Source organism: Parasteatoda tepidariorum, chromosome 8 (genome assembly GCF_043381705.1).
Source record: "Parasteatoda tepidariorum isolate YZ-2023 chromosome 8, CAS_Ptep_4.0, whole genome shotgun sequence".
Taxonomy (NCBI): Eukaryota; Metazoa; Arthropoda; class Arachnida; order Araneae; family Theridiidae; genus Parasteatoda; species Parasteatoda tepidariorum.
In genome coordinates this window covers 48,905,885-48,928,214 of record NC_092211.1, presented here as the reverse complement: position 1 = coordinate 48,928,214, position 22,330 = coordinate 48,905,885, and the positions used below count along the sequence as shown (strand labels likewise).

General features: G+C 28.8%; 1 protein-coding gene across 4 annotated transcripts in view; it reads left to right on the top strand.

The window, feature by feature from the left end:
* The window catches only part of LOC107455136 (multiple PDZ domain protein), a 99,021-nt gene that overhangs the window by 35,744 nt on the left and 40,947 nt on the right, over window positions 1-22,330 (top strand). For 2 of the 4 annotated variants that reach the window (XM_071183861.1, XM_071183860.1), the window contains exon 1: window positions 9,535-9,663. The exons of the other annotated variants lie outside the window; for them this stretch is intronic. The gene's annotated coding sequence lies outside the window, so the exon portion shown is untranslated. Of the gene's footprint in view, window positions 1-9,534; window positions 9,664-22,330 lie in introns of those variants that run through there. 4 annotated transcript variants of the gene reach the window in all.

The window sequence follows — 22,330 nt, the reverse complement described above, 5'->3', positions numbered from 1 at the left end:
ATATATATATATATATATATATATATATATATATATATTTATTTATTTATTTATATATATATGCACAGGTGGGATAAATATTTATTTTCTCGAATTATTTGGCTCCTTATAATAAAAAGCCAACTTGATTTGAACGTACAATAATAAAACTTTTCAAGAACCTTGCCATTTACAATGATATATACAGGATGAATTATGTTTGACAATATTGAATCATTAATTTACTTTTACAAAGAATCTCAAAAAGTTTTTTAAACTGAAACTCATTTTTTTCAAAAAAAATTCATTTGGCGAGGAAGTCATGGAATGTGGTTTCAACGAATCCTTTGTCGTTCGACTTTTAAATTAGGGTCATCCCATCATGGTTCACTTAAAATTTCCTCGAAAAGTTTTGAATCAGTTTAAAACTCTATCATCAGGGAAATTAAACCAAAGGGAAAAGAATTTTTACACATAGTAAAGTAAAAATTGAGATTTAAAGTTAAAAACTAAGAACTTCAGTTCAAATAGTAGCATAAACTTATGAAAGCAACTGTCACAAAAAAGCTTTTTTTAAACGTAATGTGGAGAAAAAAGCGTTTACAATCCGAAATACCTTTTGAGCTAGTGATTTAGTTATTTACGCGTTTAGACGTACTATTTAGAAATATGCATAAACCATTATAATTTTCATTCTAAAATTATGGTAAAATATTCATTTTTACTAAAATTATAGTAAATATTACTGATTTAATTAACCGTTGAGCTAATGGTACATTCTCTACCTTTACGGTTTTGAAATTTTTTACAGCTAGTATAGTTAAAAAATCATGAATGCAAAACTATACGGTTTTTTAATTATTTAGAATTGCCAGGCTTCGAGGCATTAATAATGAAATTTAACTGGGTATTGGAGCTAGGCGTTTAAATGCCATTGAATTTAGGTGAAAGTTCAGTTGAGTTTCATCAAGAGGAAATTTATTGATGTCATCGCTTAGACTCGACACTTTCTCTGACACTTTGAACTGTCAACAGTGTTAACAGTTCTTATTTATGGTTATTCAACTGTTTTGTTTGATAATAATAAAAAAAGACAATTAAACAAGCTGTTATCTAATCATTTTTTCCGAGAAATTTCTAACAGTGTATAAAAAATTACGCTTATTCAAAATATGCGTTTAAGATGCATATTGAGCTTGAGATTAGAAATCACATACACAAATGTTTTATTTCCGTGGATAACTGTGTCTTCTTTTCGTCAGATTTGTGGTTTCGGCTCGTACTCGCACGTACTCTAAGGAAAAAGCTACGATTTGCAACGTCTGGTCCAAAGAGTTTAATCAAGCAATTGTTTAAAGTTTTATAACGTTAATGTTACTCTGAATTTTTCGTACTTTACTATATTTCTTATTTTATTGTACACTTCACAAAATGAAAGACAGACCACCCTGAATAACTTTTTATCTAAAAATCGGATCTTCATGTTCTAGGACTCAATCTTGTTGGTGACCTTAAATATGCTAAGTAATTAGTGCAGACCATACTTTAATTCCCGAAATCAGATACAAAAAAGTAAGAATCTCTACGAATAAACATACCTTTTGTTTCGATGGGGTTGGAATTTGGACGCCCAAAATATATGGGGCAGCCGTAATTTGGGAAATTTGGTCCCCATAAGAAAGCGGTTCAAAGTTGTCCAAAGCCATATTTCGTCAACTTTTTAAGCGAATCGTAAAAATTTTTGCACATAAATATAAAATTAAATTCCATGAAAATATAACTTTTAATTAATATGAATTATTTTCCATTATTTTATTTTATAATGACCAAAAATAATTCGAATTGCAAAATATAAACTTTCTGCATTATTTTTAAGAATGTAATTTTACATAACTGAATGCAAATTTAAACAAAATCGGACGAATACTACCTGAGAAATCGAATTTTAAAGAACCTGTATTTTTAAAAATCTGAATCCGATGAAAAAGGGTATGTTTTTCAGAGAAAGTACGTTTTCGGGCCTGATATTGAGACTTAAAACGCCGTCTGCACTTATTATCTAACATATTTGAGGTCACACACTAAAACGTTTAATACTGAGTCCTAGAACATGAAAATCCGATCATGAGATAAACAGTTATTTTGAGTGGTCAGTTCTTCATTTTGCACACTGTATATAGCACATAAAAAACTCGTTTACCGTTTGATAATTTAATGAGGAAAATATTTCTCAAAATTATTTGTTAAATTATTATTGAACTTTTAAAAACAACTAAGAATTGTAATATATATGAAATTTTTTCTTGATAAATCACGCAATTTTAATTTAAAAAATTTAATTTAAAATTTTTTTATTAAATATTAACTAAAGTGAAAGTAATTTCTCAGGAATAGAAAAATATCCAGAGAAGTATTCATTTTTTAGACTATTTTATATATTCAAGACATTCGATGTTGTCAAGGAAAATTTCTCCTCAGGGCTAAAACATACTAAAGCAATCTATAAAGCTTTGAATTATCAACTATATCTTCCAATTAAATTGTATACCTTACGTGGTAAATCACACGTTTACACGAATTTCTAGTAACTATTCGCTATAAAATTACAGATTTCAGATTATTATCAACAAAAAATATATGAGCCAAAATATTGTTGCCATTCTTAAGAAATCCGATGCTGTCATGGGAATATCTCTTCCAGGGCGATCTAGAAAGCGTAATAAAAACTTTTATAAAGCCTTAAACTATCAACTATAACCTCCAATTAAAGATTATTTCAAAGCGGCACAGAATACTTTTATACGATTTTCTAGTAACTATTCTCTATTATATTACTTATTTCACATTATTTTCAAGAAAATGATTGAGACTTGGACCACTATTATCGTTTTTAAGATACTTGTTGTTGTTATAAGAAAAGCTCTTCAGTGCTATCTAGAAAACATGCTGTTGACGATTTCCCTACACATTTCATATTTTTATGAAGACAATAAAAAAAAACATAAGTATTATTGCCGTTCGTAAGATATAGGGTATTGCAATGGGAAAGGCTCTTTATGGCTATCTGTTTAATATTCCAAAAATATAAATGGAAAGCCTTTCACTATCAACTATAGCTTTAAATTAACTTAGTGGGCTGAGCCCCCTGCTCGCTAACGCTCGCCAACCCCCGAAAATTGCTACGCAATCTTATATGGTTTGCTTCGCAAACCAAGCTCGTTCTGCTCGCTACTAACTTAGGTACTACATTGCAAATGCACGAAATTCTAAGAATTCAAAACAATCATTCAAATCCATAAAACAGTTTTTTTTTATTTTTAAATTACATCATTTTAGTAAATACTAAGTCTAAAAAATAAATTTGAATTCAAATAAATGACATGTAATTCGTTAAACCTATTAGAAATGTGCTATAGTATAAAATCTTAAAGCGTAACAGCACGACTAAGACTCATTTCTCAATGAGTAACTAATAACAATAATAAAACAAATAAATTCGTGATATAAATCAAAAATCGTCAAATAAATTCGTCAAAAAAAGCTCTCTCGACAAAACACTAAAATAGAGATCTATCGACAAAGACTACTCACTTTTGCCTAACTTAATAGTATGAGATTGCCGCAGCTGAATTGTTATTTCAGTTTCCGTTTTTAGAAGAGCTATATGTTGAGCCACCTCAGCTAGATTTGGCATGTGACATTTTTAGCAGCAATCATTGGTCGATTTCCTAGCGTTACCGTTCGGGGAGTTGTAATGAGGTTTTTTTTGTCGCCGTGTAAGAGAAATATATATATAGATGTTATTCCAATGCGGCAAATAACACTTTAAGAATTTATATTAACTATTCTCTATTAAGTGACATATGTCACGTTATTATCAAGGAAAAAAAAAGAACTTAACTAGTATTTAAAATCTCAAGATATCCTATGCTGTCATAGGAAAGCTCTTGAGTGCGATCAAGAAAACATACTGTTAATGATTTCGAATTTATTTAGACATCAGATACAGAGAATATAAGAACATAAGTATCATTTCCAAGAGCAACAAAGCAGAAGAAGTCCATTTCCCAACTTTCGGAACAGCTTCGTTTTCCCCCCATCATAACTTGGTGACTAGGTATCTCAGAAATCGCCAAAAGGCGCAAAATAAATTCGGAAAAGTCATCTCAAAGACAATTTTTTCAGTTCTCTGCGTCATAAGAGGGAAAAAAGGATATTCTTGGAAGCTTTCGCCACTCTCAAAGTTCTCATTTATCTCCCGTATCTTTTAGGGTTGGATTTCGGTTGTCTTACAAAAACTGCGGCGTCAATATTCTGCCAATGAAAGGTTAAGAAGAAAAATGATTGCCGGCGTAGTGTATTTTTCGAATATGGCAAGATATTTTTTTTAGTTTGCCGCAAATGGGAGTGAAAGGTTTCCGTGTCATGTTTATAGCTCTTAGCAGTGAAACCAATCATATAATAATGTTTTTCCCCGAAATGATGTTTCTGTTTGCTTAGGCATGTGTTAGTTTTTCCCCTAAATAAGGATAATTATATCTGAGTCGAAATATAAGACAACGTAAGAAAGCAATTATAATAACAATTTATTATTTTCTAATAATAGGCGTTTTTGTATAAGAAAAAAGAAAAAACTTCCCACACATAGTAATGATCAATATATCTGATTAAAAATGAAAGCAGCTACCAAAGATGTTCCATTAAGATTATACCATAATTTTTAATTGTGGTAATGGTAGGGCTTATCCCCATGACTTTGCATAGCTCGAAACCAGGGAAATCGCGCAAATGTTTCATTAGCTTTGAGGCAATCACTGGTGCTTTTAGGAGAATATCCTCTACAGTAATGTTGAGGCAGTTCATGGATGTGCTCCTGAGATTTTTTTAAATTTTTCAGTTTTTACTAAGAGACATTTGATAACGATTTGTGCAACTTTCATATTTATCCCCACTCTTATATTACAAATTCAAGGAATTCAGATACATGAAATACCAATAAGCCTAAAAATTGCTTATTTAAGAGAATGCAATGTAACATCAATATATTCAAGAAAATTATGATAAGAAAATCAAGTTAAGATTGTATTACACTGAGATAAATAATTTTTTTTCTTCATAGAACTTGTTTAGTATAATTAGAAAGATTTAGTATTCATTAATCATTACAAGCAGCAATTCAAAGCTCTGAATCTCCAGCAAGACTGAATTTATTTTTTTCTCACGTAAAATGCTTTCCGAACTAAGCAAAAGAAAGCAAGAATATTCTTATGCCCATTTGTGACAATGTCCCGTGAAATGCCGGGAAAATGTACTAGCACAGAGGGATTGGTACTTTTTACTGTAAAATCCATTTTTACCGAAAAATTTTACAGAACCAAAAATCTGATATACTGTAATTTTTGTGGTACTGAATCACTGTGTGCAAAAATCCCTGAATCACTGTAGTTAAATAATTAACACAAAAATCCTACAGTAAAAATGAATTTTACTGTAAAATTAATTTTACAAATGATGCGTCCCGGGAGGAGATACCGTTTATCAAAATTTGAGCCAGAGTTCTTTACAGTGCAAATGAACTACAAATTATTGATTCTAATGCATTTTACTAAACTTAATTAACTTGTTTCAATTAAATATATTGCTGCGTTAAAGATGCGTAAAGCTTTTAAAATTAAAAAAAATTTACAAGTTTTATTTAAGTTAAAATAACAAAAAATATTTTTTTGAAAATCCATTAAAAACATTCATTAATCAAAAGCACAGCCATATTTAACTTTTCGTAAAATTAGATTTAATGCATCTTAAACAAATTTAAAACTTTTTGAATATAAAAATTATAAGCATCTCCTCAGTTTAGTTAAAAAAGACTTTAAAATTGAAGGTATTTAAACATGTTCAAGATTACATATACAATAAACTTATTTTTGGGAACTGAAATAAAACTTTTTTTTATCAAAAAAAAAGTTTTAAAAATTTTTTATATGATTTTTTACTTAGATATGTTTAAACTGCAGAATTTACAAAAAGTCATAACTATATTAAAATATTTGACACATTGTCAGAAATATTTCAGACGGATTCTGATATAAATTCAAAAGAAAGAGTTTAGCTATTCATAAAAGTAATACTGTATAAGATAGAGTTGATTCCCTGATTCCTTAGAAGTGAAAATACTTTATTTTCGTTACTTTGATGATGTGATTGCTTGTGTCACTCAGTGGCATTTAATGTATTTTTTGCAGTCTAGTTAATAATTCTTATATGTGAATCATATTTCTCAGTTAGACCCGTAATTGCTGCCATAAATACGAAAAACAAGATTCCGTACTCTATCCTCAAATGATGAAGGAAAACAAACCAAATCAGGATGAGGAAATGTATCAAAGGTTATGATCCAAAGTCATTTATTTGAAGATAAGAGAAGATTGTCTTGAAATATTTGTTGAGTTATGTCTCTCTGATTGGATAGCTAAAGCCTATATTGTCACAATGAGGATTCTTCCTTTGGTGATATAACAAATTGCTCATATCATCTTTTCTTCTGCCTTAAGCTGCTTTATTTGAGTTGTACTGATTCTGTTTGGTTCTCAATACTTTTTCATAACTTTAGTGTAGGAATGTCATAAGATGCGTATGAAATAGTAAATGATTTTATTTATTTATTTATTTTTTCTTGCTTACAGACTGTCGATAAATTAATAATAATTGTCGAAAAATAAAATCAGTGATGAAAACAGAAAAGTATGTGAGATGTGATACTTGATTTAGAAATCCAAAAAATTTTGAAATTCTATAAAGGCGCTATAAATATAAAATGTGCAATGAGTGCAGATAATTTATATAAAATACAAATTGTTTCAATAAAGCTTCTCAATAAAGTTCATTTCTCAATAAAGCTTCTTCTAATAACCGTGGGAATAGATAACATAGCTTATACTTAAAGTATTTCAAAATTAAACATAGTTTTTGTATGAACAGAACAATACACTGTAAGAATTTTCATTCTAAAATTACGGTAAAATAACCGGCAGCAGTCTGTCCATCTGATTAACCGTAAAGTTTACGTCAAAGAATATTTTTTACCTTTACGATTTTGAAACCGTTTACATCTAGTATGGTTATAAAATCATAAATACAAAACTAAATGGTTTCTGAACCATTTACAACTACTGTGGCGTCAAAACCGTAAAAAAAGAAATTGAACTGGACATTGGAGCTAGACTTCTTATTTAATAATGGACAGTGGAGAGTCCAGGACACTGAAAATTCTTCATGCGTGTTAAAGGGAATGGAGGTGTCAACGCCGGGACTCGAACCCCCGTTCTGCTGGTCGTGGGATCGACAGATAAGGTCTCTCGGCTATAATATGTACGCGGTTGCAAGGAACTAAGTTGCTTCATTAGGTGGGCTTTGTTGGTGCAATAAAATTATTGTTATTTAACCGTTTTAGGTAAAAAAAATAGTTAATAAATGATTTTTCTCGCTGTTAATAGTTTCATTACCATCTTATTTACGGTTATTTGACTATTTTGTTTAAATATGGTAAAATAACAATTAAATAGATTTTTATTTAGCCATTTTTTCCGAGAAATTTCTAACAGTGTAGTAAATAAATGATTTCTTAGATATAATTTCCAATTTTAAAAGATTCATTATCATTGTAACACATTCGTTTAATTAGATCAAAAACTTATGCATTTGGTAATGGAAAATGCAAACTAAAATGCAAAATCAATTTATCATTTAATTGTTGCGCTTGAAAATATCACTATACGTTAATATCTTCAACGTAATTTGAATGCAATTCTAATATGTCTTCAATGGAAGTCTAAATTAAAGTAATTTGGGATAAAATCAAATGAAGGAGTTTAGAATGGAACTTTATGTTTGTTTATCTCCAGACCCCTGTAAACAATCTAAACAAAATAATCAGCTCATCCAACAGTTTGAAATTAACATAAGAGATCAATAATTTATAATGTGAAACATCACATATGTTATCAATGAAAAAAATATTCTTCTTGACTCTTAAAGAACATTTATTTTCAAAATATAAACTAAATAATTACATAAATATAAAGTAACATACATACATATTTCTCTTCACTCGGAATCTGAGCATAAGGCACTGCATCTCATTCTATTTCTTACCAGATATTTTGTCCCTTCATATGTCTTATGCGTTATTTTCAATGCCAAATATTCTATTGCCCTGAGGGTTCAAGTCCCAATTTACAACAAATAAAATCATTCATAGTTTACAGTAAATAATACTATTCATATAATATAACAATTCATGGAATTATTCATAATTTAATAAGTCTCAAGAAATGTTAGATTAATTTCAAAAAATGAAGTAAAGCGTGTTCTTTTATTTGGGAATGCCCAAAGGACGTAATTATATTCGATTTATTTTCCATTGAATGTAAAATATCATATGATAACATGAATGTTCTAATTTAAAAATTCAGAGCAGATTTCTTTTAGAATGTGTAGCAAATTCATTATACAGTAAGCAATACGATACATAGTTTACTGTAAATAATTCTAGTCATAATTTACAATAAATAATGTTACACATAGCGTACAAAAAATTAAAACAATTCATATTGCACAACTATGCATGAAACCATTCGTAATTTAGTAAGCTGAAAAGTCTCAAGAAATGCTAGATTAATTTCTAAGAGTGGAATAAAAGGTACTCTTTCATCTAAACATCAGCAAAGATCATCATTATCTTCTATTTATTTTGCATTTAATATAGTACATACATATAACATCACGTGAAATTACGTTAAATGTTCTTACTTAGAAATTTAGAATATGTTAGTTTTAAAAATTATAACAGTAAATAATACTATTTTAAAATTTGAAGTAAGTATGTAAGTAATACTTTACATAGTTTACAGTAAATAATGCGCTATTCATATTATGTAACAATGTAAGAAACTATTCATTATTCAGCAATTTTCAAAGTCACAAGAAATGCTAAATTAATTCTTAAGAGTGAAATAAAGCATTATCTTTCGTCTAGACACACAGAAAAATCATTATCATCTTCTATTGATTTTCCATTAACTATATAACATGATTAGATATTATACCATATATTCTAACTAAAAAAAGTGGAATATATTTGTTTTGTAAAGTGTAATAGTAAAAAATACTATTCATATTATGAAACAATACATGAAACTATTCATAATTTGGTACTTTTCAAAGTCTCAAGAAATGCTAGATTAATTTCTAAAAGTGGAACAACTCGTGCGCTTTCATTTAGACATACGCAAAGGTCATCATTATCTTCTATTTATTTCCCATTGAATGCGCTCTCTGTAATTATCCCAAAAAGATTACTCAGAAAACAAACATTTTCCTGTATCCGGCATGACGTTTCAGAAATTCAGTATTTCCGGAAAGGAAGATGCGAAGAGGTAAGTGGGATCACGTCTTCCACCCACGCTCTCAACAGAAAGATGTGGGGTCGTATCCAGGGAAACGCCTCTCCCTCTGGCCAGTTTCTCCAATCAGAGGAAGTCCGAAGAGGAATAACAGAAAGAGGATGAGGATACCGGTTTATTAAGTGATGAAAAGATGCTGAAGAGAGACGAAATGTTTCTTGATCTCCATCCTTCCTCTTGCGCTTCACCAAAGCGGAATTGAATTTTACACATCAAAGTGACGGTTAGTTTTGATCCTTTTTTTTATCCTTTACTGAAATTATTCATGAATTATAAATACGAAAGTTAGTAATTTAATCAGAATGAATGGAAGAAAAGAGGAAAATGTCACAAACAGTTGCAAATAACTAAATTGAATACTTTTCTTTAAACTGCTTTGAGATGCATTTTCCGTAATTTAGAAATTCGTTATTCGATTTCTATTTTTGCATCAAACGATAAATATTTTATGTTAGATCGTAACAAATTATCAAAACTTTCGTGATATGTTTTTATACATTTAAATTAAGCATTGATCTTACTTAGATATCGTCTTACCAAGTATTGAAGTTGTAAACTAACTTGTTAAAATTTTTAATCCCTTGTAGCATGTTATATATTTTCAAAAATGTTTTATTATGCATAGTTGAAATTGTAATATTGTAGAATATAAAGCATTTTTGTAATATTTCATATACGTAACAATTGTAATTTTTCATAAATATTTTATTACTTTATCTCATACGGTCTATAGGATAACGTGATGCCATGAAACTTAGAGTAGGGGTTTATATTTGAAATGGCATAAGCAGTGTGTAATTACCTTTTTAATGGATTATTTTGATCTAAAAGAGTACACTGAGAAAAAGGGTGTGGTTAAAACTACCAAAATATGGTAAAATTTACCTTGTTTTTGCCTCTATGGGAACACTAAAAATCTCAGGTAATTTTTACTGATGCGTTTTGGTAATGATTTTGGTAATGTGACAAAATTTAATAAATTTGGTTATTTTATCATATTTCTTTAGAGTAGGATATGAGAATCATTCATTCGGTAAATTTACTTTTTAAATGCGTGGTATTGATAACTATAATTTTGAAAACCAGAATATCCAGAAAACCTTTACCATATAAATGGAAAATTACTAAATGAATGGTTTAATAACTGTATAGTTTGGTTTTATTAACCGGAATTATGGTTATTTACAGGAAGTGCCATTATTATACAGAACGGTAATTTTACCGAAATTTTTTTCTCCGTGTAAATTGCACTATTGCTTGTGGACATTTTAAACATTGCTTAGAAGACTATTGAAACATTTTAATAATGTACACAAAAATAAAAGCAATGTTCATTAAAACTTTTAAGGAGTATTTAAAAACATTAAAAATACATCTTCAATGATTAAAAAATTATTTTGCTCATTGCAAAATTAATATAAAATATATTGTTATGCATCTGTTCTAAGTTGTGTTTTGTAATTATTTGCATTTAATGTTTGAGCTGCACAATTTAGAAAAAAATTGATGTTTCTGATATTTAAAAGGACATATAGGCTGATGAAAAAAATATATATATTTAGAAAATTACTTTCTTATGTTTTTTTTTACTGCACCTATTTAGTTTCTTCGATTTCTTTTCTTTCCACGAAAATGAAGGTACAAAATAATTTGATACGATATTTTATATCACTCACTACTCTTATTGCTATAAAAATGTATTTATTTAGCTAATTATTTCATAATTTTAAAGTATTATTTAAAAAAATGGGTTTAAACAATCACACTATGTTTTTTTAAAAAAAAAAAACAGCGAAAAGTGCTATTTTGTGAAAAAAAATTATATATGCTGGGAAAAGAACTTTATTCGACAGCATTTTTGGGCCTGAATAAGCAAAACCAATTGTTGAGACTAGATTAAATGTTACATCTTTTTGCATTCCTCATATTTAAGCAAACAGAACTTACTTATTCCCTAATAAGCGTATAAAAATAATTAAACAAGAAAATTTAATGTTAGAAATGAAATGAAATCGCCATCTGAATAACAAAAAGTTTGTGGAGCGACATATCTTAAATTTAAAGAAATATTTAAAATTAAACGAATGCTAATTGCTAATAATAAGACTAATTACTAATAATAAGACTAATTACTAATAATAGGACTAATTAAGCAAGAAAATATAATTTTAAAAATGAAATATAAGGGTTCTCTTAATGACGAAAAGTTTGTAGACTGGCATAATTTAGGTTAAAAAAATTTTAAAATGCAAAAATTAGATTAATTAAATAAGAAAATAAAATTTTTAAAAATGCAATTTTACATCTCTTATGACGAAAAGGATGTTGAGGAAAACACTGTAAGACTTTCAGATCAATTTACAGTATAAAGTACCGAAACTCAGGCTACCAGTACTCTCAATCGTAAAATCCATTTAACCACGGCACGTGTTAAGAAACGTAAAATCTGATAGACCATAATTTGTACAGTCAAATTACCGTAAAATCACTTTATTTAAATAAATATTATTGTAAAACTTACGGCACAAAATTTTACAGATGATTTTAATTACAAAATTTTACACTCAAAATGCTTGTACTTTATGCTGTACCTTACAGTGCAAAATGAAAAAATATTTAAAAATACTTTAATATTCAAATTAATACAAAAAAAATTATATATATATATATATATAAATAAATGCATAAAAAACTACACAGATAACGTAATCATAAAGTATAAGTACTTGTTTCATTAATTTTGTTATTCATAAATTTTGTTCATTGTTTCATTAATTTTGTTTTGTTAGAAAAATAAGAAACATTAAGCACTTAAAAATTATTCAAAGTACAAACTATTTTAGCACAAAATAAGATACAAAGTACTGCAACAAAGTTTAAGAAAAATTAACTCATTTTATAAAATAATGTTGAAAATATTTTTTCTGTTTTCCAAGCATCTACATGAAGTATGTTTGTGCAAAAGGGCAGATTGATACTGAATTCATCTAAAAAAATAAACAAAGAAGCTGTAAATCGATGAAAGAATTTGAAACTTTAAAGCTACTTTACTGCTCTAAAGCTTTTCAAAAGAAGTGCTAGCATTTATTATAACGAAAAGAATATCTGATCAATAAAAGAGTTTTGTAAACTTGCCAAATTGGTTCCCTTTTTTCTTTTTTTACTCTTAGTTATCTCTCTTAACCTTTCAAGTGAGAAGAGATTAACCGAAAACCTTCTCACTAGAGGTCTAAGATTAGAACTGCAAATTTCAGAAGTTTTCTACTTAATGTGCTCAACTTTTCAGGGATTAAACTAATGAGTCGTAACATGGTGTAAATGTGAGTATTTAAAGTTATAAATGAGGATTATGCTGTATTGATTTTGTATCAAATATATTTAACAAAGTGCATCGAATACATATGTTCATTGCATTTAAGATACTTCATATAAAATTAATAATATTTATTATGATTCAAAAGTTAGTAAAAAAAAATTAGATAATATTTGACATATTTCTGACATTTGACTAGCAAATATCTATGTATATACATCATGATTTTTGATCATTTTTTTCCTGTACTTTGTTTAAGATCTACCAATAAAAACTTGCATTGTAACGGTGTTTTGCAATAACGCAACAGCTATTGCATGATAAATAAATAAAATATGGAAAATATATAAGATTGATATATGTTTTATGTGTTGAGATGATAGATGTTGAATTGATATATGTAGTTTATTTTATAAATACTATTTATTTTGAAATAACTATTTTATTTAATAATCGTCATTGAATAGCTGACCCAATTAAGGGCTCAATTAATTTTCAACTCCGTAACCTAGAAATTTTGAACCCAATCCAGAAGACAAGGGAACTCTTGGGTATTGGAAAAAATTTGAATTCGTGGAGGACTTTTTGATAGAAGTAACTTGGTTTTGAGTTACATGAGGAGTAAAACCACGACGACCTCCCACCGTCAGCTTGATGGCAAGGGGACTCTAACGCATGATCCGTCTACTACTGAGGTTATTTTACGTCAGCACTTTGGTCGGTGCAATCCGAGTGCGAAATGCGTTTCGACCAGCCTTTGCTGGGTTTCGAACCCGGTTCACTTCATTGAGAGGCGAGTCAGAGTCGAAAAGGCTTTTTTTTCTTCTATAGAGTGCGTGAACGAAGTTCATCGCACTTAAAATTTAGGCATTCTGTACGTTTTATTAACTTCTGTGCGTAAGATATAACCTTCCCTCATAATCTACTGTTTTCCAACATTTTGCTTGCCAACTTTTCGTAGTTATTAAATAAGAAATTTTGATTATTCAAATTCTTTTAACAAATTCGTAAGTTTTTTGAAAAATACTTTCTGCTGTTGTTGTTATTAATGCCACTTGTTAATATCAGTAAGCCTGCTAATGCAGAAGGTGTGTTTCTTGTTCTTCAGTGGCGCCATCGACAATCAAGAATGCGAATTTAGCCACGCGCACGTGACTGCCCATTTTACAGGGAGGACCCATTCAAATTCCATCTATTCTTCCACAGATTTTTACCTGAATCAAAGAACGATCAATCCCTAATTCTGTACTACCCCGATGTTTTTATTTGTTATGAGAACTTGGAGGACTTTGCAACCCCGACCAATTTAACATGCAACAGTCGCCACTTAATGCACGGCGATTCTACAGCCAGCACGATACAAACTCACGCTCTCAGGAACATGAGCCCAACGTCCTACCAATCAAGTTATCCCGGGCCATAATACTTTCTAAAATTTTGATGAGAAAGAATGAGCCATGGTAGTTCAGGGGAGAGTACGTTCTCCTTCCAATGAGGTGGACGGGGTTCGAATCCCTTATTAAGGATGGTCGATACGAATTCCGCACTTGGGTCGCATTGGCTAATGTAAAATAGTGCATAATAATAATAATATTGCAAATGTAAAATATTTTCAGTGGCAGAAGAATCATGAGTTAGAGTTCTCTTGCTGTTAGCTGAGCAGGTACTGTTTGGCAGGTCCTTGTAGTTTTTCTCTCCATGCAACACAAATGCGAATTAGTTCTACGAAAAAGTCCTCTACGAAGGCAAATTTCTCTCGATCTAGTAGTTTCCTTGTCTTCTGGATTCGGTTCAAAAGTACAAGGCTACGGAGTTGAACATCGATAGTCATATAGTCAAAAGTAGGTCCTCTCCATTGAAATGTTGATTAGTTCCGTCAAATAGGCCAAAATTTCACCCAATACAAAATTGTCTTCTGGAATGGGTCCAAAATTACAAGGTTATGGAGTTAAACATTGGTCCTTGTAAACACAAAAAATTGGATTGGCTGTTCAACGATGGTTGTAAAATAGAACTAGATAAGTTAGAATAGATTCCATGATAAAGTATTCAAGTGATTTGATATCATATTTCCGATCGTCCCTTGTTTAATCATATTTCTTTCATAAAATAAGCATTAATGAAAGTTTAAAAGCCAATTATTTCTACGTTGTTGGATACCATACGTTTCATGCTACAATTGTGACAAACATTGGCATTTGCAATTTTAAACCTTTTTGCTACCTGTCCCTTCTCCTTTTAGGCCTAATATTTTAATATACCCACATGGACAAAAAAATTAGTGCACCAAGAAGGAGTTGCCAAAATGAAACAAAATTTTTCATACGTAATGACTACTTTGATGTAAGTAAATGATTAGAAAATCAAAGATTATTGTTTTTCTTTGATTTTTTAATCGTTTACTTACATCAAAGTAGTCATTACGTATGTAAAACTTCGTTTCATTTTGATGATTCCTTCTTGATGCGCTAATATTTTCGTCCATGTGTGTATTTGCGTTATTGTTAGTTATTATAAAACGAAACTCTTAACTTATTTTTGGTGTAACTTTTTGTACTGTACTGTGGGTAAAAAAGTAAAAATAAAACAAAACTAAACTAAATTAAAAGAAAAAATAAAACGAACCACCCTGAATAAATTTTGATGAAATGATTTCACGGACTGGGACCAATGCTCCAGGATTGATAGTTTTATTATTTTTTTGTGAAGTTTATTGATATTCTTGAATCAGATAATTACCTTATGCCATTAAATTGAAAGTGTCTGTTGTTTTGATCCTCAATTTTTCTTCAGATACTTTTTGAAATTTTTGGGTTGTTTTGGCACTTTTCTGGGGAGTTAAGCTATCCTAGTTCCATAAAAAATTATATTTCACTTAAGGAAGGTATTTCACATAAAGCATATTTACGGTATTTTACATAAAGGAAAAACTCGAATTCTACTGTTATACTATTAACTACCTTTCATTTCTAGTAACTACCTACTTTTTATCTCAAACGCATATAATTTATCCCGCATATCATTTTCTAAAGAAAATATTGCTTTAGGTTAGTATGGTGCAGGTTGTTCTCCTTCTGTGGCCGCCAATATTTGCACAGTGGAAAATATCTAAATTCATTGTTGTTCGTATTGGCCGTTAATAAAAATATGAAACAAAATGACAGTCTCCAGGAAATTCACATATAAATCATTTAAAAAACCAATTTATTAAACAATAATTCCTGAAGATTATAAAGAATGGCCATCATATATAATTACAAATTAACAAAAATAAATCCCTTACAGGAATAGAGAAAATATAACTTCCACATTAAGAAGCTTTTTGTTAGCATTCCGTTACGATTGCATTTTTAAATCCGTTAGGATGGCTGGGACTGGAGGGCCCAAAAGGGCACTCCTAGTCCTCACAAATTTTGAATCAAAAGTTAATACAATTGCTCCTAACGGACACAGAAAGTATGGGTAGGAGATCCAAAATTGGAGAATTATCAAAATATAACATAGCCAAAACAAAGCCAACCAGCATATCAATATTGGGTTCAGAAAATACCTTTGCGATCACGAGTCGCCAACAAATTTATGAGAATTATTACAACCATGCAACAGAAACATTTAATTGTTAGAAATTTAGAATTTAAAGTTCTAAATAGATTTTTGTTTTCGATTAGGTGCGACAGTGAATTAATAAGTCTGTCTAGTAATGAAATAAAAAGTATCCGTTACATTGATCGATGCAAAAAAAGAATAAATATTTTATGTTCATTTTAAAAGCTTATTTTAAATATATAATTCTTTATTTTGAATATATAATTCTTTATATAATTCTTTATATAATTCTTTATTTTAAATATATAATTCTTTATATAATTCTTTATTTTAAATATATAATTCTATTAATAAAAATAAGCTTAAGTAATAAAAGATATTTAAGAGGATAGAAAGTAAATATATAATGCCAATTGTGGCATCACAATTAGGATACATTTTTAAAATTATTTGAAGACATTACCTTAAATCTCAATTCTACGATACGTTAAACTTTTATGCAAAATTAAGAACAAATTTTTATATATTATATTACTGAAGGATAGTGCTATTATTTTTTTTATTCAAAATGCACCAATTATATCATTATTGGATAATGCAAGAATTTTCTTTCACTAAAGATATATTTCTTTCTTATCAGATCATTTCTTTCCGTGACATCTTCTGTACACTCGAAGAAAAAAGTAACTTCTAATGCATTCACTTGAAGCTTTAAGATCAATTACTTTTGTGCAAGAAAAGTTCTTATGATCACGAATACCATAGCAACAAATCTTGTAATGAATAAGTGCCCGGATAAGGGTTAGTTAATTACCTTCACCGGTAGAAAATAATTGTTTGAAACTAATCAAAGTGTTCTTTAATTGCTTTCAGAAAAGTTTCATCAGTGTTTCACAAATATCACAGGTGATTTCGAGTAATTATTTTTAATTTGGATAATAAGATAGAATTTTTCCAGTTTCAAAGTTTATGGGTGAGCATTGTTCTGTGAGAAGTGAAATGAATTCTTCGTTTCGCAAATTGAATTCGGAATCAGTCCCTGTTCTCATTTGAATTTATTTACATGGGAGTAAACATTTATTTCAAACTATTTACATTTGTTTCCTGAGATAGGGAATGCATTTAGTTAAAACAGTTTCGGTATCAAAAGGTATTGTGCTTCTAGCTAAAACAATACACTTCTAATTGAATGTTTGTTTTGAGGTGATTTTGAATTTTGTATTATGTAAAGTGGAAAAACAATGGAAAATGGAAAAATATATTTTTGTTATGATGAATTTTAAACTGGCAAATTTGGTAAATTTTGGTAAAATTTGGTAAAACTAGTAAATTTCGAAAATTTAAAAAATGACTAATGAGTAAGCGTAAAATGGAAAAATATTTTTTAGTAGTATTTTATTTTAAACTAGTATATATGGTAAATCTAAACAAAATGACTAACAAATAAGTGTGAATTGAAAATTTTGTTTATGGGTAAAGTTGACTAATTTATCGATTCATATTGAATTGGTTTTTAATTCGCATAGTGAAATTCTGAAACAATCATTTTTCTCCACTCACTCCAATCCAATCCAGATTTTCAATACAATTTTTGTCTAATCAATACCAAAATTTTGTATTTATTGCATTTGTGTTGTGGTTTAGGATTGTTATTGTTACATTTAGAGAAGCATCGATTTAATGGCGTTCATTTTTAACAAAGAAAATAGTGCTCTGTATCAAACATCTGAGAGATCAACAAGATTTAGAATTTTTTTTTCTTTTGATACTAATAAGTGCTAGATTAAGATAACGACTACCTTTATTACTCTTGATCTAATCAGCGATGTTTTCCTTAATAAGTGGCAATTTTAATGTTTCGAAGGACTATTTTTAAACATGCTAAAATATTTGTGCAAACAATATTTTAAGTTACAAACATAAACATACATTATCAGAATAAACCTATTTTTTCTTTTTACCCTCTAAAGATGGGGTTAGCGCCAGTCTGCAAAATTAAGTACCAATAAGTGAGATTCGGAGCTATAAAAAAGGAAAAATCTAACTTGTGACAGGGAGAAAGATTAGACTTTTTCCCCGAGAGGGAAAAACGAACAGGAAATATTTACTTTCTTTTAGATTGTTAAATGGATGCCTAGGCAGTACTCGCATGGAAATGCTGTGATAGTGGTGTTCATTTTTGTACTTTTGTATTCATTTTTGTTTTATAAAATTTTGTTGAGGTACTAAAAGATATCTTCAATCATCCGTTTTAATTATAATCACATCAAAATCCTTATTTGCCCAGTCTTGATATATGCCCCTTATAATAGCCCAGTCTTGAAACTTTAGACCTGACCCTTTAATGAAAGCGTTACTTTTTTATTATTTCGCCATCTCAAAATTGCCTTACAGTTTAATTTTAATTATTCGTGAACTATTCATCGAAATTTTCTCCATTTGAAACACGCCGTTCAACGTCGTCTTTTCATTATTCAAAAAATGTCGTTCAATGTCGTCTTTTCATTATTCAAAAAATGTCATTCAGCATCGTCTTTTTATTATTCAAAAAATGTCGTTCAACCTCGTCTTTTCATTATTCAAAACATTTCGTTCAACGTCGTCTTTTCATTATTCAAAAAATGTCGGTCAACGTCGTCTTTTCGTTATTCAAAAAATGTCGTTCAACGTCGTCTTTTCATCATTCAAAAAATGTCGAATAAACAGGTGCAAAAATTAAAATCGAAGTCGAAATATATATATATATATATATATATATATATAAACTGCTGTTTGTAGAAANTATATATATATATATATATATATATACCGATTTACAATTATTATTCTTTACTGAAAATTACATTAATACACTATTATGAATTACGATTAAAGAGATTTATTAAATGATTTAGAACTTGAAGAGTGTAAAAATTGCATTTAAAATATACATTTGTTCGTTTGGAAAGAAAAAATATTAATTTACAGTTTTAAACTTGCCAAATTTGTGATAACAATATACTTTTAAATTGAAATGTTATTTCAAAAAATGATTACTTAGAAGAATGATTTGTGTTCTTTAATAGATCTTAATGAATCATAACGGAGAGAAATATTTGAACATGGGAAGTGGCTGGACAAGTGATTTTTGGTACATATATTTCAAGTTGAATAATTTCAACTATTTCATGCCAAGAAACAGTAATTATTGCGAAGCAATCCTCGAGGCAGGTGAGCGTCAACGAACAGGGGGACTAGCCTCCTAGTATGTATATAAAGTGAGAGAGAGTCTTAATGGAATTGCCTAAGGATAAATTTAGGAATTGTAAGCAATAAGTTTTTGATTATCTTCCTTGCTTCCAGATTTTTTGGACTAACTTACAATTCAGTTTATTTATTCAGAGAAAGTATGATTTTGTGTCTAATTTTGAGTCTGATTTCGTAACCTAAAACATGGCCTGCCTAAATTAATTAGAGTACTTCAGATAAGCTTCTTTAAACTAGTAAGATTGAGTATTAACAATTTGAATCCGATCATAACATCAAATGTTATTAAAGTTTTCGGAAACACAAAATTTGAGACCGAACATACTTTTTACTTTCGAAAAAGAAAGCAATGCTAGTTTGATGAAATAATCTCTCTGCAAAATTCTTTAAAATTCGGTTTCTCAGAAATTATTAAGCCAATTTCGATAAAAAGTTTGGATTTGGCCATGTAAAAATTAATTCTTTAAAATGACGTAAGAAAATGTATACCTTACAGTTCAAAATTGCTTCGACTATTATAAATGAAAAATAAAGAATAATAAATATTTTTCAAAATTTATTTTTTACATGGAAACATCTTTGGGTTAATAAAATTTATAAATAAGTGTAAATTTTTTATAAATTCGCTTAGGAAGTTCTCGAAGTATGGCAAAAATATGCAAAAAGTAAAATTAACATTAAAGGCCCAAACCTCGGATCGCTCTCCTGATCAAAATATGGGGACCATGCTTCCCAAATTTCGGCATTCCCTATATTCTGGGGTTAAGAAACCCTAATCAGTTATAAAATGGTGTTTTTATTCAGAGAAATTACGTTTTTTTTGCGTATGATTTCGTAATTTCAACTATCGTCTGCACTAATTAATTACCATATTTGAGGTCACTCCTTTGAACCAGTAAGAATGAAACTTCGAACGTGAAGATTCGATCCTCAGATCAAAAGTTATTCAGGGTGGTCCGTTTCTATTCTGCGAACAGCACATGTGAGAAGCTTGCATACATTGTTTTAGATTAGATGATTTCTGTTTTTGCTACGTAAAATGAAATTTTAAACTTCCTTTTGATTATAATGTATATTAGATTACTTTTTATGTATTTAGTTTAATTTATCTATCTTAAAATTAAATAAATTAATTTTAGTTTAAATTGGTTTAATTATTACTCTTATATTTAAAATTGTGTTGCATGCAAAAGAGGTGACTCATCCTAAAACTTTAAATTTATACAATTCAATAAAATAAACATGTAAGCTTTGTTTGGTTCGACTTTTAATAAGTTCAATATTTCAAAGTGAATAAATTTGAAATTCAAAAATTAGACTTTTGATAATTCAAACACCTAAATTCAGTTACAACAAAGATACATCAAAGCAAATAAAACTTAATTCAATTACAAGAATCAAAAGGAACGCGTTTCACATAAAAAATAATACTTTCTGTCTTTTGAAATACAAGCTCCAGGGCAATGAGAACTTTATTTAATTTTAAAATATAGTTTCCTATTCACAACTCATTTATTTTAATAAATTAAATACTCTTTTTACAATGAAATATATTTTAAGTTTCCGTAACAAAAATGTAAAAAAAGATCAATAATTGCAAGCATGAATGCACAAATGAAATACTTTTGTAAGTATTGTTCAAATAACTGTAAAGCTGGTTTTGCTTGAAACATAATCTTATTTGTAAAAAAATCTGAAATAATGCTTATTATATATTTGTATTGACTCTTTTATGTAATCACTGTGTTTAAATATTTATTTGTAAGTAAGCAAAACAATAATTATAAGTGTATTATTTCATTTTTGCGTATATCTACGGTGAAGAAAAACATGGTAAAACTACCAAAAGATGGTAAAATTTACCGTGTTTCTGACTGTATGGGAAACAAAAGCATGGTTAAGGAAGTGCTTCAGTAATGATTTTTTATGAAATTAGCAATTAAATATGGTTTTATAATGTGTGTTAAAATTCGGTAAATGTGGTAAAATTTGGTAATTTTATTATAATACCTCAGAGCGCGGTACAAAAAATCATTTATTTGGTAAAATTTACTTCTCAGTTTAGCATTTATTTCTGAATGTATGTATTAATATGAACTAAAATTCGGAAAAGCAGAAATTTCGGTAAACCGTTACCATATGTTCGGTAAAATTATCAAATAATTGGTTTAAGTAACGTACATTTTTATCGAAATTAAATTTTTATACCATAAATGTCTTTACCATATAGTACGGTAATTTTACCTGAATTATTTTCGCTGTATATATTTCCGAAGCGACTAATCGGAAATTTAAAAAATGCTTGATTTTAATATTTGTTTAAATCAACTTCTGTTCATATTGAGGTTTAGTACTTATACTCGAATAATTGTGTTCTTTGGAAATTGTATTATTTTTTGATGCCTTCTCTTTAATCACAGACATAAGCTGAAGGTGTTTAAGATAAAATTTAAAAGCTGAAATAACTCAATTAAAATATAAATCAGTGGATTGGACTACGATTCGATTTAAGCATTTAGATGATTGGCCACATTTATATCAGTGCGAAATGTAATGAATTTATAATGTGATTAGATTGAATGAATTATTTAACGGAAACTAGATCAGTAATAATGCAATTAAACTATTAATTAGTTGCAATACATAATAGATTGGTTAATTACTTCTTAAAACGAAGGCATTCTTACTGCGAATAGTGAGTATATTGACTAAAAAACCAACTGTTAATTTTCTATAGCAATAAAACCGTCACGCAATTTTAAAACGTGTAGAAGCCTGCACTATT